The sequence below is a fragment of the Rattus norvegicus genome, chromosome 17 (genome assembly GCF_036323735.1).
Source record: "Rattus norvegicus strain BN/NHsdMcwi chromosome 17, GRCr8, whole genome shotgun sequence".
Lineage (NCBI taxonomy): Eukaryota > Metazoa > Chordata > Mammalia > Rodentia > Muridae > Rattus > Rattus norvegicus.
In genome coordinates, this window is record NC_086035.1 from 88,451,755 (window position 1) to 88,454,277 (window position 2,523).

Below are 2,523 nucleotides of genomic sequence, written 5' to 3' on the forward strand. Positions count from 1 at the left end.
ACCTCCTGACAAAAAGAACCTTAGGGGACAAAGGGTTTATTTTGGCTCTCATTTCCTGGCTACAGCCCATCTCTGCAGGGAAGTCAGAGGCAAAATACTGAGACAGCTCCCCACAATACATCCACAGTCAAGAGCAAAGAGAAATAAATGCCATCTTCCCTACTGCTTGCTTGCTTGCTAGCTTTCTTCACTCGTAACACAGTTTAGGGCCCAGCCTAGGGAATGGTGCTTCCCACAGTGGGTGGGATCTTCCTATATCACTTAACTACCAATGTACTCCTACCTACCTCAGACAAGTCCACAGTCAATCTGATCCAGATAACTCATTAGTACTCTCTTATCAAGTGATTCTAAGCCTGACCAGGTTGATAGTTCAAATAGCATGATCATGTATATTATATCATATTTATATGATATATAAAATTTCATATAAAATCTTTAAACGTATAAATTTTATAGGGTGACTAGTCACATTACTGTGTTTTAAAGCCTTTCTACCTTGTACTAGTTTATTGGCTAAATTACTGTGGAATTTGTTCATATGGAAACAGGGGCTGGTGAGGGGATGGTTTAGCAGGTAAAACTGTTCACCATACCTGACCTCCTGGCCTCAATCCCTGGGACCCGTGTGGTAGAAGAGTTGCTTCTGACCTCTACATGTTTGCTCACACACACACACACACACACACACACACATGTGAGCACATGCTCAATAAATATAAAAAGAAAAAGGGAATCAAAACTAACTCTGGAGTCTCAGAAAGAATTTACATTTCTAGAGTTCTCGGAAGGCAGAAATTACGGCTTCCATACTGCAAACTTGGGTAACCCAGTGATGCAAACTGCTCTCCCAGAGTCTTCACAGTTTCCTACAAACTGTCAGCGGGCAAATATCTATCTTTAAGGTCTGCGTACTGCTGGGTGTTCTTTTCATTGCTTCACATTTTCTTACATATGTGGCTAATAGAATTCTGTAGTTATTTTATTTTTAGTTAGAATATACATGGCTGGGTGATATAGCTTGGTGGCTGGAGATGTGACTTAGAGTTTTCAGATTGACACAACCACTGGACACATAGCTCAGCATCCTTCTCGGCTCTCCTACTGGGAGAAGAGACATGGATACAGGAGAAGCCCCCACAACTTGTAGGCAGGACAGCCTAGGATACATAGTAGAAAAGCAGTGAAGAGGATTCTGCCTTGAAACAAGGTGGGAGTTGAGGACTGGTCCTCCAAGTTGTGCTGACTCCCACATAAGGTGCCTGCATTCACACACAAATTCATGCACACATATTTACACACACGCATACACACACAAAGAACACACACATGTAGACGTGTTTTTACTCACATAACCATTGAATGATCAGTTTCTTCACTGATCTTATTTTAAGAAATGTGCAGGACACGACTTCTCTGAGGGGGATTAATTTTCTGAAGGCAGTCACAATCACATACACCCATATAATACACCCATATAACTTATAATATGCTACCATTCTTCTATCAAGCTGCGGTTGTCTGCTTCCTTCTTTTGTAAGGATGAGCTACACAAACAGATGTGGTAGATGTGAGCCTGCCATATAAAATGTACTGGAGGTCCCTGCCTATTACCTTTAGAAGTCAGCCGCCATGTTTTGAGAGAGGTCATGGAAAGGGAACATGGGAGATACCCCCAGCTAAGGCTTCAACTGATTGCCAACAGGGAAACGGAACCGTCTAGGTCAGGGTTTTTAATGTGATTTCCTGTGAGGAGAGAAAAGTCCCATGTTGCCCTGCCCACTGTGGTATCACAGGCCACAGCAGGTTACTGAGCAGAAGTGGCTCAGGCAGCGGGAATGAGGACGCGCACTGCTACTTTTATACAGCATTTACTCAGTCATGCCGAGTTAATGGACGCCCTACTGGACAGTTTGGTGTCGTTTAGTTGAAACTCTCAAACTTTAGGTTTTTCTCTCTGAAGCATCAGACCTCACAGGACAGAGGCAGCCAGACCACCCTCCTCTCAGACAAGACGTGCTAAATAGATACCCATCGTTGGTTTTAGTCCTTAGTCTAGGGATATAGGGTAGCTATTACTGTGATGAAATAAATACCATGACCAAAAAGCAGGTTGTGGAGAAAAGGGTTTTCTTTGGCTTTCATTCCCTAGTTGTGGTGGTTTGAAAGAAAATGGCCCCCAAAGACCCACAGGGAGTGTCACTAGTAGGGGGCGTGGCCTTGTTGGAGTGGGTGTGGCCTTTATGGAAGAAGTGTCACTGCAGGTGAGCTTTGAGTCAGGCCCAGTGTCACTCTCGCTTCCTGCATGCACACTACCAGGCTTCCCACCATGATGATAATGGACTAGATCTCTAAACTGTAAGCCAGTCCCAGTGAAATGTTTTCCTTTATAAGAGTTGCCTTGGGCATGGTTTCTGTTCAAAGAAGTAAAACCCTAACTAAGACGCACCTCATAGTCTTATCACTGAATGAAGTCAGGATAGGAACTTAAGCAGGGAAGGAAGATGGAGGCAGGAGCTGACG